This window comes from Rhinopithecus bieti, unplaced genomic scaffold (genome assembly GCF_001698545.2).
Source record: "Rhinopithecus bieti isolate Rb0 unplaced genomic scaffold, ASM169854v2 scaffold_4666, whole genome shotgun sequence".
NCBI classification, from domain to species: domain Eukaryota; kingdom Metazoa; phylum Chordata; class Mammalia; order Primates; family Cercopithecidae; genus Rhinopithecus; species Rhinopithecus bieti.
The window spans coordinates 129,989-147,064 of record NW_016804530.1 but is presented as its reverse complement, the minus strand read 5'-3'; the positions used below and the strand labels follow the sequence as shown (position 1 = coordinate 147,064).

Genomic DNA, 17,076 nt, shown 5'->3' with positions numbered 1-17,076 from the left:
TATTAGCATTTGAAACAGTGACTTTCTGGAGTCATTAATCAAAGGACAGTTATTCTTAGGGAGATTCTTTTTTTTTTTGAGAGAAATTAGGATTGATGAATGGAAGGAGGTAGACTTTTGTCTCGGTATAAAGGAGACATTTTTAACAGAGCATCTTGCCGGGCGCAGTGGCTCATGCCTGTAATCCCAGCAGTTTGGGAGGCCAAGGTGGGTGGATCATCTGAGGTCAGGAGTTCGAGACCAGCCCGGCCAATGTGGTGAAACCCCATCTCTACTAAAATAAAAAAAATTAGCCGGGTGTGGTGGCGGGCGCATGTAATCCCAGCTACTCAGGAGGCCGAGGCAGGAGAATCGCTTGAACCCAGGAAGCGGAGGTTGCAGTGAGCCAAGATTGCACCATCGTCCAGCCTGGGCAACAAGAGCGAAACTCCATCTCAAAAAAAAAAAAAAAAGAAAAGAGAGCATCTTGGAGATAGTGAACTCCTCATGTCCTAGAAGGTGACCAAGCACAGGCTGGCTATTGGTAGAGAGGCTTCCTGGATTCTTTAGGAGGTTGTATAGGGGACTCTAGGCTCCTCAGAAGCATTTTGCAAAGGGCTCTCTTTCCCAGCCATGTTCCTGAAGCCTTTTCTCTCTCCCTCTTTGGATACCTCCCTCCTTTGGCAGGACCTGAACTCCGTACATATAATGATGCCTGAGGCAGCTACCAGGGCAGGTGCCTCGTGCAGGTGACCTGACACCTTATCTCCCCTGCCGCCGTCTGTCTCCTGCCTTTTCTGGCTTACCTCTTAGAGCAGAAATAACCCAAGGCCAAGTATTAACTGTGAAACCATAAAACCATGTGAAGGCCAGGTGGCTTCCAGTGGCCTGGACTCTTGGTGCCCTGTAATCGAGAAATGCTCTCTCACCTCTCAATGGGTGGAGAGGGTGGAGTGGCTGGGATGATGATGAGGGACCCAGAACTTTAGCCTTCCAGCCAAGTGGAATGGTGGGCAGCGGCTGCCTCTGTTGCCTGAGGCTTCCAGGGGGATTGTTGGAATCTATTCCTTGGGGACTGGGGAGAGACCACTGCAGCATCTTTTAGCATCAACAGATGCTAAAGATGCAATCAGGAACTCTCTTAGCTTGTGCAAAGTTTTCAGAGGCACCTACATAGTACTGGAATACACATCTACCACTCATGTACCCTGGTATATACTCATCTGTATACTGTGTCTTACTCATCTTCAGAACTTGGCACAGTGCCTACAACACCAATCCATCTTTGTTGAACTGATGAATGAACAGTGAATGAACAAATATTTGTGCCCACCCACACAGTCATCCACACATGTAGATATTTGCAGGAGGGTACCTGTAGATACATATGCATGTTCACATTACACCTACACAACATGCACACACATTCAGACCAAACACAATAGCATAAATGTACCTGTCCATACACACCAGCACAGAACAGTCACATGCATATGAATATGTATGTAAATTTACAGATTCCTGAATGACCCGGCAGCATGGCAGAGGTGGTGGCTACTGATATGGCTCTGATGATGGGAGGAACACCAGGGTCCTTGGTTTTGCGCTGATGTAGGTAAGTGACACGAACACACATAGAGTAGTTTTAAGGAGCAAAAAGTTTAATAGGCAAGAAAGAAGAAAAAAAAGAAGAAAACAGCTCTCCTGTACAGACACAGAGGTGGGGGCTCAGAACAAAGAGGAACCCCGTGTGTGGCGGAAAAAGTGGTTGCTTATATTGGGATGCTGGAGGAGGAGGTGTCTGGTTTGCATAAGGCCCAGGGGATTGGTTTGGCCAAGTGGGTCATTTACGCAGCCAGAGAAAAACCTGGCCCGCCCACCTTGGTTCTTTAATATGCAAATGCGGGTCGCCATGATGTTCAAAACATCATATTTCAACTGGAAAGACCACCTCTCGGTTGTATGCTGGGACGCCTGCACACACTCCGTTATGAACTGAATTGTGTCCCCTGTAAAATTTATATGTTGAAGTCCTAACCCACAATACCTCAGAATGTGACTATATTTGGGGAGAGGTCTTTTAAAGAGATTGTTAAGGTTAAATGAGGTCACATGGGTGGGCCCTGATCCAATTTTACTGACGTCCTTATAAGAGGAAATTTGGGCCAGACGTGGTGGCTCTCACCTGTAATCCCAGCACTTTGAGAGGCCGAGGCAGGCGGAACATCTGAGGTCAGGAGTTCGAGACAGGCCTAGCTAACACGGTGAAACCCCGTTTCTACTAAAAATACAAAAAATTAGCTGGGCGTGGTGGCGCGTTCCTGTAATCCCAGCTACTCTGGAGGCTGAGGCAGGAGAATTGCTTGAATCCGGGAGGCGGAGGTTGCAGTGAGCCAAGATCGTGCCACTGCACTCCAGCCTGGGCAACAGAGCAAGGCTCCGTCTGAAAAAAGGAAAAAAAAAAAAAAAAAAGAGGAAATTTGAACACATAAACAGGCATCAAGGATGCATGCAGATAAAGAAAGACCACGTGAGGATATGTGAGGAGACGGCCCCCTGCAAGCCGAGGAGAGAGGCTGAAGGAGAACCCAAACCTGCTGCCCTTAATTTTGGGCTTCTATCTCCCAGAACTGTGAGCACATACATTGCTATTATTTAAGCCATCTAGCCTGCGATATTTAGTTATGGCAGCCCTAGCAAAGTAATACATACTCCAGAACTTTCATCTCTCTCTTCTCTAGATTTTGTAAAGCAGGAGGAGGGACGGGGCTGAGGAGACCTCACCACTACAAGTAGGACCAAGTTCAGTGTCTCTTGGCTTGCAATCTCTTGGAGAAAATGTACTGGGCTGGCTGGGAGATGCCCTTGGCTATTGTTTCCTTAAAGAATCATCATAGGGCCAGCATGGTGGCTCATGCCTGTAATCTCAGCACTTCGGGAGGCCAAGGCAGGACGATTGCCTAAGGCCAGGAGTTTGCTGCCAGCCTGGGCAACATAGCGAGACCTCATCTCTACTAAAAAAAAAAAGCCAGCTTAGGAGAGGTGGTTGGTGCATGCTTGTAGTCCCAGCTGTTCGGGAGGCTGAGATGGGAGAATCACCTGAGCCCAGAAGTAGGAGGTTACTGTGTGCCGTGATCACACCACTGCACTCCAGCCTTGGAGACATAGTGAGACTCTTGTCTAAAAAAAAAGACAAAAAAAGAACCATGACAATAGGTGGAGGAAAACAGTCTTAGATTCTAAAGGGGTGAATCCCCAAGCAGGCTGGAGCCAGTGTGAAGATATTTATGAAGTGTTTGTATGTGTACATGTTGGTGTGGAGGCAGCCCCAGCCTGCAGTCTTTTTTCTTAAAAAGAGGGTGATGCTATGATTTCACTGTGTGCTGCACATTTCAAAGTCGAGGACTAGGAGGCAAGAACTCTGGCTTGAGTTTTGGGTTCTACCACCAACTTGCTGCATGGACTTAAGCAAATTGCTTCACTTTCATGGACTCTGGATTCTCATTTACATGGTTGCTTGTTTCATGGTGTTCCTGTAAAGGATCCAAGGAGCTAAGGGAGCTACAGGCACTTTGAAGAGTTAAGAACATTAAGGACTTTTCCTAGCAGCCAGGACTTACTTTTCAGTTGGGCGAAAAGCATTTCAAATAGTCCGGCATCCTCAAAAATGAACCTGTGCCGAGTCCTGTGAAGTTCATACAATAAAGGGCTAAACACAGCATACTTTCTGCTCTGAAGGGGGTAGGCCAACCAAGAATACCCACAGAGGCTGGTCACTATGACCCCAAGCAGTCAGCCATATACCGGGATAGAGTATAGTATAGAGAGGTGCTAAGGATGCTGTGGTCTTGGGGCTTTGAGAAGTCAGAGAAGGTTTCATGGAAGTAGTGAGGATTGGCTGAATTTGGTTGGGTAGATGGTGGGAGTTGGAGGTAATGGAGTATTTTGAGTGGGAGAGTCAGGATGGCCCTTGGTCCATGGAGGCAGGAGAGGAATGATGCCACATCAGAGTTACAGGTAAAGATTACAAGGGAAAACCAGAGTGACAAGGTTAATTTTTGAGTCCTTCCTGGAACTGACCCAGCCCAATGGTTAATCTTTTTGGCCCCTTGGACCCTGTCCCAGGCATACATACACACAACCTGGGGATCCAGAGCAGCCCAGGGCAGAGCTGAGGGGGAACTTGGAGGTCACCCTGCTCAAGCCTGACCCCATTCCAGAAGCAAAACAGAAGATAGATAGAGGGACTGAGGTTTCACAAGGAGTTAGTTGGTAATGCAGGGATTTGAGCTCAGGTCTCCAGAGACAGTCTAGTACCTTTTCTAGGTCATCACCTGGGTCTTAAAAGTGGACTGGGTTTCAGAGGCTTTTACCTAGTGTTGGGGAGGGTTGAGAGTTTGGATCCTAACTTGTAAGTGTAGCTGTATTTGTTGATTGTTTCTGGGTGCAGAGCCTAGGATTACACACTGGATAGGCTCCTGCAGGTAACTGAGGTAGGCAGTTCCTGTGCCTCGGGACTTCAGGAGTGACCAGAAGGCCCTCCGTGTTCCAGCCTGGCTAACTGATAGCTACCATTTCACTAGAAGGGCTTCATGCCCACAGCTGGAGGCTCTGATCTTTTTTACAATGCTATTTTGCTCTGGAAGGGACATTCATAGCAAACTTTGAATCAGTTGATGATATAACTCAATGTAAAGTGTGGTGTGGGGGAAGGAACAGATCCTTTCCTGAGAGCTAATTTTGATGGGGAAAGAAAGCATGAAGGTATTTAGTGCGATGAAAAGACAAAGGCAGCCAGGGAGGCCTGGCCCTTAGGATCTAGCCTGGAGGTTCGGAGCTTGGTTTCAGAATTAGGCAGATTTTTCTTTTCCTTGTTAAAAAAGCAGTATCACCTAATTACAGATTAATCAGAAAACACAGAGAGCAATGATAGCAGAAGAAATAATCCCTACAGTCCCATTCTCCCCTTCTCCCTTAAATGGCCATTATTAGTGCCTAAGTATAGTCCCTCTAGTCCCTTCTCTATGCATATTTTATGTATGTGTGTGTACATATGTAATGTACATGTGTGAGTTTCAGGTTTCGAACCACCAGAACTGTGAAACAAGAAGTTTCTTTTTCTTTTTCTTTTGTTTTTTTTTTTGAGATAGAGTCTTGCTCTGTTGCCCAGGCTGGAGTGTAGTGGCGTGATCTCGGCTTACTGCAACCTCTGCCTCCCAGGTTCAAGCAATTCTCTGCCTCAGCCTCCTGAGTAGCTGGGATTACAGGCGTCCACCACCACACTCGGGTAATTTTTGTATTTTTAGTAGAGACGGGGTTTCACTATGCTGGCCGGGCTGGTATGGAACTCCTGACCTCGTGATCCACCTGCCTTGGCCTCCCAAAGTGCTGGGATTACAGGCGTGAGCCACCGCACTTGGCCAAGAAAATAAATTTCTATTGTTTAAGCTAGTGGTTGTGGGACTTTGTTATGGTAGCCCTAGCAAATGAATGCAAGTGCCCTAGAGCTGTGGTTCTTAAAGTGTAGTTCTTGGACCAACAGCATCAGCATTACCTGGGATTTGTTCGGCAACATGTGTATATACATTGATATTATTTATATGTCTACTATATGTATGTGTATATAAGTAAAAAGTAGCATATAACCTCCTTACTTTCACTCTGATCTAGAAAGTTTGCTGAGCTGTAGACTGGGCAGCACGTGCTTGTGAACATCTCAAAGCAGGTCCCTCTTGTGCCAATTTGTTTTTACACCCTCTTCTTGTCTCTCTTAATTACCCTCTAGAGCAAGCGTTGGTAAACTTTTTCTGTAATAGTCCAGCTAGTAAATATCTTGTTTTGTGGGCCATATGATCTCTGTCACAATGACTTGACTGCCATTGTAGCACAAAAGCAGTCATAGATAATATGTAAGTGGATGATCGTGAACATGTTCCAGTCACACTTCATTTACAGACAATGAAATTTGAATTTCATGTGATTTTCATGTGTCATGAAATAGTCATCTTCCTATAATTTTTTCAACCATTAAAAAAATGTAAAAATCGGCTGGGCATGGTGGCATGGATAAAAATCCCAGCACTTTGGGAGGCTGACCGAGGAGGGTGGATCGTGCGAGCCCAGGAGTTCAAGACCAGCCTGGGCAACATGGTGAAACTCCGTCTCTCCAAAAAAATATACAAAAATTAGCTGGACTTGGTGACAACTGCTTGTAGTCCCAGCTACTGGGGAGGCTGAGGTGAAAAGATTACTTGAGCCTGGGAGGCGGAAGCTGCAGTGAGTAGAGAGTGCGCACCACTGCACTCCCTGTCTCAAAAAAAAAAAAAAAAAAAAAAAGTGAAAATCAAGCCGGGTGTAGGTGGTGTGTGCTTGTAGTCCCAGCTACTCAGGAGGCTAAGGCAAGAAAATTGTTTGAGCCCAGAAGTTGGAGGCTGCAGTGAGCTATGATAGCGCCATGGCACTCTAGCCTGTGTGACAGAGCAAGACCCCATCTCTTAAAAAAAAAAAAAAGTAAGTAAAAATCATTATTAGTTTATAGACAACACAAAAAACCATGGTGGGCTAAGTTTAGCCCATGGGCCATACCTAGCTGACCCCTGCTCTGTAGTAGTGATGTCTGATAGAACTTTCTGTTCTGATGGAAATGTTCTATATTTGTGCTGTCAAATACAGTAGCCATGAGCCATATGTGGCCACTGAGCACTTGATATGTGCCCAAGGTGACTTGAGGAACTCAGTTTTCAGTTTTATTTCATATTAATAAATGTAAATTTAAATAGCCATTTGTGCCTTGAGTCCTGTATTCAATAGGGTATTATTTTCTGAGGGCTGCTATAACAAATTACCACAAATTGGGTGGCTTAAAACAACGCAAATTAATTTTTTCATAGTTCCAGAGGCTATGAGCAAATAAACAAGGTGTTAGCAGAGCCATACTGCTTCTGAAGGCTCTAGGGAAGAATCCTTCCTTGCCCCTCTTCCAGTTTCTGGGGGCTTCTGGCACCCTTGGTGTCCTTTAGCTTGTGGATGCATCACTCCAGTCTCTGCCTCCATTGTCACATGGCATTCTCCGTGTGTGTGTGTGTGTGTGTGTCTCCAAATCTTGCTATCTTTATAAGCACACCAGCCATTGGATTTAGGGCCCATCCGAATCCAGTATGACCTCATCTTTACTAATTACAACTGCAAAGACCCTATTTTCAAATAAGGTCACATTCTGAGGTTCTAGGTGGACATGAATTTTGGGAAGACACCAATCAACCCAGTGTAGATAGAGTAGCTCTAAAGCAGTGGTTCTTAAATTTAGTGTGCATCAGAATCACCTGAGGACTTGCTGAACCATAGCTTGCTAAGCCCCATCCCCAGACTTTCTGATTGGTAGGTCTTGTTTGTCTAAGAAATCCCATGTATTTTGATGCTGTTGGTTCAGGGACCACACTTTGGGAACCATTGCTATAGTACTCTTTCATTCATTCTAGGGTTACCATAACAAAGTCCCACAAACCTGGTGGCTGAAACAATAGAAAGCTATTTTCTCACAGTTCTGGAGGGTAGAAGTCTGAAATCAAGGTGTTGGCGGGGTTGGTTCCTTCTGAGGGCCTTGAGGGAAGATCTATGCCAGGCCTCTCTCCTTGGCTTATAGATGGCAGTCTTCTTATTTGCATGGCATTTGCACTGTGTGTGTGTCTCCGTGTCCAAGTTTCCCCCTTTTTTTTTTTTTTTTTTTTTTTTTGAGGTGGAGTCTCGCTCTGTCGCCCGGACTGGAGTGCAGTGGCCAGGTCTCTGCTCACTGCAAGCTCCGCCTCCCGGGTTTACGCCATTCTCCTGCCTCAGCCTCCCGAGTAGCTGGGACTACAGGCGCCCACCACCTCGCCCGGCTAGTTTTGTATTTTAGTAGAGACGGGGTTTCACTGTGTTAGCCAGGATGGTCTCGATCTCCTGACCTCGTGATCCGCCCGTCTCGGCCTCCCAAAGTGCTGGGATTACAGGCTTGAGCCACTGCCCCCGGCCTAAGTTTCCCCTTTTTATTAGGACAACAATCACATTGGATTAGGGCCCACCCTAAATGACCTTATTTTAATTTGATGACCTCTCTAAAGACCCTATCTCCAAATAAGGTCCCATTTTGAGCTACTGGGAGCTAAGACTTCAGCGTGAATTTTTTTTGAGGGATAAGACACAAAAGCATAACAGAGCTTGACTATGCTTTTGGCACCTTGAGCTAAGGGGTACCTTCTTGGAGCTCCTGTGTACAAGATAACTGTGCTTCTCGTGTCTTTGAACTCTGGATAGAAGCTGGCCTGGATGAAAGTTTCTAGGATGAGGAGGCAGGAGTCTTGGCTTCCAGTTCTGCTCTGCTGACACCTGACTGGGTACTTGGACAAATAACTTGTCTCAAGGTCTTAGTATCTCCTTGGTCTTTGGTGAGCTCTGACAATCTGTGATTCATAGGTGACAAGACAAGGTTAGTTTTTGGTTCATTCTCGGCCTCCGTTCTGTCTGTAGGCCCTCAATTTGTGCTAGTGAGACCAAGGATGGGAATTTGATCCTTTCAGACTCATTGATTTTTTCTATGCTGACTTTATCAATATTTTACTCATTCATTCAACAAACACTTATTGAGCATCTCTTGTGTAGTAGGCATTGTGCTCAACAGGACAGGGTCTTGGCTCTTCTTAGCTCAGTCTGGTGGTGACAGACATATAACCAGATAATCAGCAATACTTTTTTTTTTTTTATCTTGAAGAGACAGGGTCTCCCTGTGTTTCCCAGGCTGGTCTTGAACTCCTGGGCTTAAGTGATCCACCTGTCTTGGCCTCCCAGAGTATTCAGATTATAGGCATGAGCCACTGTACCTAACCTGAGAAACACATTTCATGAGTGTTATGGCTACTGTTAATTTTTTTTTTTTTTTTTTGAGGCAGGGTCTCACTCTGTCACCTGGGATGGAGTACAGTGATGCGATCATGGTTCACTGCAGCCTTGACCTCCTGGGGTCAAGTGATCCTCCCACCTTAGCTTCCCTAGTAGCTGGGACTATAGGGCCATGCTGCCACATCTGGCTGATTCTTGTATTTTTTTAAGAGATGGGATTTCGCCATGTTGCCCAGGCTGGCCTTAAACTCTTAGGCTCAGTCAATCTGCCCACCTTGGCCTCCCAAAGTGCTGGCATTACAAGTGTGAGCCACTGCACCCGGACAAAATTTTTAATTGGGAAGCCACTAGGCTGACATAGCTCCAGCATATTAAGTCCCAATGTAAACAGTAAAACAGAATTAGAGACTTCATCAATCAGAAACTTCTAACTAACTTCTAAATAGGGACTTTTTGCTCTAACCAGTCAAATATGTTTTCTTTGTCTTTCTTCCACAAACACCTTATGAAAGTTTCTCACCCCCCATCCCCCAGTGCAGTGCTAAATTGCTTGTGGTCTGGTGCTGCCTGATTCATGAATCACTGTCTGCTAAAATAAACTCTTTAACATTGTAATGTGCATAAGTTCTTTTAACATTATGTGATAAACACGATGTGCTATGGGAACTAGGATGGCAGGGTGGGTAGTTCAGCCTGGGGGTGTCAGAAAAGGATTTAATGAAGAGATGAGCTGTATTATTATTATTTTTTAAGAGATGGAGTCTCACTTTGTCATCCAGGCTGGAGTGCAGTGGTGTGATCATAGCTCACTGCAGCCTCAAACTCCTGGGTTCAAGTGATCCTCCTGCCTCAGCCTCCCAAGTAGCTGGGACTACAGGCATATGCCACTGTGCCAAGCTAATTTTAACATTTTTTTGTAGAGACAGGGTCTTGCTTTGTTGCCCTGGTTGGAATAGCATCTTAAAGGTTGAATCGTAGTTCTATGGGGAGAGAGGGCCAAGAGAGGAATTCTAAGAAGAAGAGGAATTCTAAGAAGAAAGAACAGCTTGTGCTGTTCCTGGCAGGTATGAAGAGTAACTGGGTATGTTTGGTGCTCCAAGACATGTGGACGACTAGTGGGAGATGAGGCTGAAAATATGGTTTCAGAACAAGGAAGGATGTTATATGCCAGGTCAAGGAGGTTAGACTTCATCCTGAGCCAAAAAGGAACCGTGAGGGTTTTTACACTGGGGGAGTTACATGTTCACATGTCTGTTTTGAGAAGCTGTGTCTGGCCTGAGGAGTCTAGAGGCAGGGAGGGCAGTTAGGGGGTCAGTCCTATGGCTCAAGTGACTGATGATGAGGTCTGAACCAAGGCAGGGGTCATGGTGGTAGAGAGGAGAGGACAAATTCAAGAAGATGTTTAAGGTCTTTAGCTTGGGCGACTGCGTGTTTGGTTGTGCAGTGGCTGGCCAGGGAAGAGGAGGAAGAAGGTTTGGGTGGAGAGAGTAATGTCTTGTTTTGGACATATGACATTCAAGGGGTCTGGGCACCACCGAGGGAGGTGTCTTCAGTCAGCTCGTGAACTGTAAGTCTGGAGCTCCAGAGAGGGACAGGGCTCATCGCAGGCATCTCCTCCTGCTCATTGCTCCAGCCACACTGCCCTTCTCTCCCTTCTTAGATCATTCCAGCCAAGTTTATTCCCACCTTAGGGCCTCTGATATGACTCTTCCTCTGGTTTTCCACATGGCTGGCTCCTTTCGTTCTTTTTTTTTTTTTTTTTTTTTTTTGGAGATGGAGTCTTGCTCTGTTACCCAGGCTGGAGTGCAGTGGCACCATCTCGGCTCACTTCAGCCTCCGCCTCCCAGGTTCAAGCGATTCTCCCATCTCAGCCTCCCAAGTAGCTGGGATTATAGGTGCCTGCCACCACATCCAGCTAATTTTTGTTTATATATTTATTTATTTATTTCAGAGTCTTGCTTTGTCGCCCAGGCTGGAGTGCAGTGATGTGATCTTAGCTCACTGCAACCTCCACCTCCTGGGTTCAAGCGATTCTCCTGCCTCAGCCTCCCCAGTAGCTGGGATTCCAGGTGCGCTCCATCACGCCTGGCTAATTTTTGTATTTTTAGTAGAGACGGGGCTTCACCATGTTGACCAGGCTGGTCTTGAACTTCTGACCTTGTGATACACCCGCCTCGGCCTCCCAAAGTGCCGGGATTAAAGGCATGAGCCACTGCACCTGGCCAATTTTTGTATTTTTAGTAGAGGCAGGGTTTCATCATGTTGGCCAGGCTGGTCTAGAATTCCTGATCTTAGGTGATCCACCACCTCGGCTTCCCAAAGTGCTGGGATTACAGGTGTGAGCCACTGCACCCGGTCTCACTGTTTAGGTCTCAGCAGTGCAAGGGCAGAGACTTTATTTTATTTGGTGCTCTATCCTCAAGGCCATCTACTTTGTGCCAGGAGCTCAGTGCATACCTGTTGAATGAATAAATGATTGGTGGCTAAAGCCTGGGAGTGAAGCAGGGGGAGAGGATGCACATTAACATTAGAGGGATCTGGCTAGGTGCGGTGGCTCATGCGTATAATCCTAGCACTTTGGGAGGCTGAGGCTGGAGGACCACTTGAGACCAGGGGTTCAAGTCCAGCCTGGGCAACACAGTGAGACCCCATCTCTACCAAAAAATTAAGAAAATTAGCCAAGTGTGGTAGCATTCACCTATAGTCCCTGCTACTTGGGAGGCTGAGGCAGGGGGATCACTTGAGCCCAGAAGTTTGAGGCTGCAGTGGGCTCTGATTGCTCCAGCCTGGGAGATAGTGTAAGAGTCAGAGTGCCTGAACTCAAATTCCCCTCTTACTAGCTGTGTTAACTGGGACCAGTGCCTCAGTTTCTTCATCTGTAAAATGGGGATAATAATGTTATCTACCACTCTGCGTTGTTTTAAGGACCAAATGAGACCTCTCATGGCATGTTCAATAAGTATTAGCCATTATTATTAATTAAATACTACCTTATGCCAGATAATATGCAAGGGACTTTCAATGCAAAGTTTTAATTCTCACAATAACCTGTTGAGATAGGAATTTTTAAAAAATCCATGTTTTACACTCAGAAAGAGGAAGTCACGGAATCACACATTTACCAGTTGAGAAGTAGAGGTACTGGAAGTTAAGCCCGGGTTTGTCTGACTTTAATGCCTGTGCTCCTAACCATTACACTGCACTCATCTGCAGATGTGACCTTGGAGTCCTGGTGTGGTAAAGTGAATCGACTGCAGAGGCCTGCCAGAACTCAGAGGTCCTGCCTCCTAGAGCCTTAGCTTCCCTAATCTGGCAGAGATCCTCTCCAGAAAGGGTATCAGCAGCACAAAGGCTATCCCAAGATGAGGTGCACCCTGAGATCAGTCTTCCTACCTCTGACTGGGAAGACTGGCAGTGGACCCGGGATACCTTGTGAAATGCACAGCCTGGTGATCCACACCAACCTACCGACCAGAATTTTTTTTTTTTTTTTTTTTGAGACGGAGTCTTGCTCTGCCGCCCAGGCTGGAGTGCAGTGGCCGGCTCTCAGCTCACTGCAAGCTCCGCCTCCCGGGTTTACGCCATTCTCCTGTCTCAGCCTCCCGAGTAGCTGGGACTACAGGCGCCCGCCTCGTCGCCCGGCTAGTTTTTTGTATTTTTTAGTAGAGACGGGGTTTCACCGTATTAGCCAGGATGGTCTCGATCTCCTGACCTCATGATCCGCCCGTCTCGGCCTCCCAAAGTGCTGGGATTACAGGCTTGAGCCACCGCGCCCGGCCCCGACCAGAATTTTTATGACCAGTCATCACATTTCTCTCCAATGTCTAGAACCTTTGGGTAGGATAAGAGACTTCAATTAAAATGCAATCTTCCCCTTTGACCAATTACTCTTTAATTATCTTCCTACTCACTAACCTCTGCTGATACCATGATAAGTAAGAGAAAATGACTTTTGAATTAGTTCATTGGTGACAAAGTCTTCTAAACAGTGTTTTATATATATCCATAGATAACATGTGCACACACCTGCTCAGCTGCCCATATGCAAACACGTGCCTGCCATGGAGCATATATCTACATAGGTCTACATATTCCCTAGAACACAAATAACCTTGCAGAGAACTTGCCACATGTGCCAGGGTTCTTATCTACCCAATTGTGCGTACATAGCAAAAACAAACAAAAAACCCTAATACAACTACACACCCACAAGACAAAACCAAAATCCAAAACCAAACCCGAAACCCACCAAATCCTCAGATGACTCTTAAGTTTGGAGGGACAGAGACTAAGCAAAAAATTAAGAATATTAGTTTTTGGCTGAGCACGGTGGCTCATGCCTATAATCCCAGCACTTTGGGAGGCCGAGGTGGGTGGATCATCTGAGGTCATGAGTTTGAGACCAGCCTGGCCAACATGGCGAAACCCTGTCTCTACTAAAAATACAAAATTAGCTGGGCGTAATGGTGTGTGCTTGTAATCCCAGCTACTCTGAAGGCTGAGGGAGGAGATTCGCTTAGAACCTGGGAGTTGGAGGTTGCAGTGAGCTGAGATCACGCCACTGCACTCCAGCATGGGCAACAAAGGGAGACTCTATCAAAAAAAAAAAAAAGAATATGAGTTTCTATTCATTGAGTGCTCACTAAATGCTCAAAACTGTATTAAGCACTTTACATATACTGTCTCGCCTAGTCTTCATTAACAACCCCATGAATCAGATATTAGCACTCCAATTGTTTCTCGCAGGAAGACTGAGGCCGTGGTAAAGTCCCAGTACCCCAAGGGATTATATGCACATCAGTCTTTTTTTTTTTTTTTTTGCTTTTTAATTTTACTTTTAAGTTCTGGGATACATGTGCTGAACGTGCAGGTTTATTACATAGGTATACATGTGTCGTGGTGGTTTTCTGCAGCTATCAACCTGTCATCTAGGTTTTAAGCCCCACATGCATTAGGTATTTGTCCCTTCCCTTTCCCCCTACCTCCTGACACATCAGTCTTTTTGATATAGCTTGCCAAGGTCACATAACTAGCAATTCACAGAAGCAAACTTTGATGTGCAGCTGTGTTCTGACTACAAAACCTTTGTTCTTAACCACTAGGATCTTAACCATTTGTGTTTTTTAAGAAAAAAAATCCAGTGACACTGGTTAAAGCACTGTAATGAAGACTTTTTTCAAGACCATCATGATAGGTATAAAAACAATGGGATATTGTAGTGGCAGGGAGAGAAACTGTGTTTAACTCTGAATATAGCATGAACAAGTGGGAATTAGTGGCCAAGGGGCAGGGTGGGGGCCAGTGAATGGAAAATTACTAAGAGGAGTTATTGGGGGAAGAGGGTTTCTGGCTAAACTGACCTAACAGGATTCCTGCTGAAGATAGGCCAGGGTCATCAGTCATTACCTGATGGATGGTAGAGGATGAGGAGCCTGATCAGATATTGAGGGTGATCAGATATCAAGGGTGGGGGTGTTCTTGCAAAACTAACTTAGTAGGGTTCTTTGCTAAAACTGTATTTTATGAGGAAGTACACATATATCGACCTAGGAGAAGGTTCAGGAGCCTGATTAAAGTTTGGTCAAAGTCGGGCACGGTGGTTCATGCCTGTAATCCTAGCACTTTGGGAAGCTGAGGCAGGTGGATCACCTGAGGTCGGGAGTTCGAGAGCAGCCTGACCAACGTGGAGAAACCTCGTCTCTACTAAAAATACAAAATTAGCCCGGCGTGGTGGTGCATGCCTGTAATCCCAGCTGCTTGGGGGCTGAGGCAGGAGAATCACTTGAACCTGGGAGGCGGAAGCTGCAGTGAGCCGAGATCGAGCCATTGAACTCCAGCCTGGGCAACAAAAGTGAAACTCCGTCTCAAAAAAAAAAAATTTGGTCAAGCAAACCATCTGTCAATTTCTATGTCAGGCCTAGAGAGAAGAAATAAATTTATTTTTACTTTTACTCTTATTTTTTGAGTCAGAGTCACACTCCGTCACCCAGGCTGGAGTGCAGTGGTGCCATCTCAGCTCACTGCAACCTCTGCCTCCTGGGTTCAAGTAATTCCTCCTCCCGAGTAGCTGGGATTACAGGTGCACACCACCATGCCCAGCTAATTTTTTGTATTTTTAGTAGAGATGAAGTTTCACTGTGTTGGCCAGGCTGGTCTTGAACTCCTGACCTCAAGTGATCCGCCTGCCTAGGCCTCCCAAAGTGCTGGGATTACAGGCATGAGCCACTGCACCTGGTGTGAATTTAATTTTTACTGAATAGCAGCATGAGATATCTTCCACTGCCATCATCCTCAATTTAGAAGAAGCTAGCTATTTAAAAAAAAAATTGTAGCAAAATATACACAATATTAAATTTACCTAGTAAACCATTTTTTAAGTAAACTCAGTGACATGAAGTACTTTCTTTTAACAAATTATTTTCATTGATACATAATAATTATACATATTTAAGCCAGGCGAGTTGGGATTATGCCTGTGATTCCAGCACTTTGGGAGCCCGAGGCGGGCAGATCACGAGGTCAGGAGATCGAGACCATCCTGGCTAACATGCTGAAATCCTGTCTCTCCTAAAAATACAAAAAAATTAACTAGGCGTGGTGGCGGGCGCCTGTAGTCCCAGCTACTTGGGAGGCTGAGGCAGGAGAATGGCATAAAACTGGGAGGCAGAGCTTGCAGTGAGCAGAGATTGTGCCACTGCACTCCAGCCTGGGCAACAGGGCGAGACTCCGTCTCAAAAAAAAGATACATATTAAAGTGTTCATGTGATATTTTGATACAGGCATACAATCTGAAATTATCAATTTGGAGTAATTAGGATATTCATCACCTCAAATTTTTTTTTTTTTTTGATACAGAGTCTTACTCCAATACCCAGGGGCTGGAATGCAGTGGCATGATCACGGCTCATTGCAGCCTCAATCTCCCAGGCTCAGGTGATTCTCCCACCTCAGCCTCCCGAGCTCTTGGAACTACAGATGCTCACCACCACGATTGGCTAATTTTTTTTTTTGAGACTGAGTCCCGGTCTATTGCCCAGGCTGGAGTGCAGTGGCATGATCTCGGCTCACTGCAACCTCCGGCTCCTGGGTTCAAGTGATTTCTGGCTAATTTTTGTATTTTTACTAGAGACGAGGTTTCACCATGTTGGCCAGGCTGGTCTTGAACTCTTGACCTCAAGTGATCTGCCCACCTCGGCCTCCCGAAATGCCTCATTAGGCATGAGCCATGAGCCACCGCACCCACCCACGGCTAATTTTTTGTATTTTTTGTAGTGATGGGGTTTTGCCATGTTGTCTAGGCTGGTCTTGAAGTTCTGGGCTCAAGCCATCTGCCCGTCTTGGGCTCCCCAAATGCTGGAATTACAGGTGTAAGCCACTGTGTGCAGCCTCACCTCAAACATTTATTGTTTCTTTGTGTTAGGAACATTTCAAATCTTCTAACTGTTTTGCAAAATACAATAAGTTATTGTTAACTATAATCACCCTATTATGCTATTGAACACTAGAAATTATTCCTTCCATTTAATTGTCTGTACCCATTAATCAACCTCTCTTTATTCCCCCTGCTACCCTTTCTGGCCTCTGGTATCTACCATTCTAGTCTCCACCTCCATGAGATACATTTTCTTAGCTCCTGCATATGAAGGAGAACATGTATTTGTCTTCTGTGCCTGGCTTTTTTCATTTAACATAATGGCCTCCTGTTCCATCTATGTTGGTGCAAATGACAGGATTTTATTCTTTTTTTGTGGCTGAATATTATTTCATTGTGTATATATACTACATTCTCTTTCTTTTCTCATTTATCAGTTGATGGGCACTTAGGTTCCTTCCATATCTTACCTTTTGTGAGTACTGCTGCAAGAAACATGGATGTGCAGATGTCTTTAATACACAATTTCCTTTCTTTTGGGTATATACCAAGCAGTGGGATTGTTGGATCATATAGTAGATCTATTTTTTTTTATTATACTTTAAATTCTAGGGTACGCAGGTTGTTACATATGTATCATGTGCCACGTTGGTGTGCTGCACCCATTAATTCCATCATTTACATTAGGTATATCTCCTAATGCATCCTCCTCCCTCCCCACCCCACAACAGGCCCCAGTGTGTGATGTTTCCCCACCCTGTGTCCAAGTGTTTTCCCATTGTTCATTACACCTATGAACTGAGAACATGCAGTGTTTGGTTTTTCTGTCCCTTGCAATAGTTTGCTCAGAT

At 45.5% G+C, this 17,076-nt stretch overlaps 1 long non-coding RNA gene across 1 annotated transcript in view; it reads left to right on the top strand.

The window, feature by feature from the left end:
- Positions 1–17,076, top strand: part of LOC108527598 (uncharacterized) — a 63,605-nt gene that overhangs the window by 17,319 nt on the left and 29,210 nt on the right. The window contains exon 2 of the long non-coding RNA XR_001884851.1: positions 1,497–1,594. This is a non-coding gene — a long non-coding RNA (uncharacterized LOC108527598). The remainder of the gene's footprint in view (positions 1–1,496; positions 1,595–17,076) is intronic.